A 272-nucleotide genomic window follows, 5' to 3' on the forward strand; every position below is an offset into this window, starting at 1 on the left:
TGCGCAGTTTTATGGTTTGTGGAAGAATACAAAGTATCATTTTATCCTGAGAATTTTCTAAGTGTTGTTTATACAGTTTATAAATTTACTGGCTTTTAATATACGTATTAATCGTTTTTAGCTGATGCTTGTGACTTATATAAATGCTATAGAACTAATAACAGATTATCGAGATATACGTAAAGTGTTTCATACTCATAATTGACTTCTTCATTATGGTCACCATTCCTTTCTTATTTGTATTTATACAATTTTAATTTAGAAGGTTGATA

The sequence above is a fragment of the Penaeus monodon genome, chromosome 15, assembly GCF_015228065.2.
Source record: "Penaeus monodon isolate SGIC_2016 chromosome 15, NSTDA_Pmon_1, whole genome shotgun sequence".
NCBI classification, from domain to species: Eukaryota; Metazoa; Arthropoda; class Malacostraca; order Decapoda; family Penaeidae; genus Penaeus; species Penaeus monodon.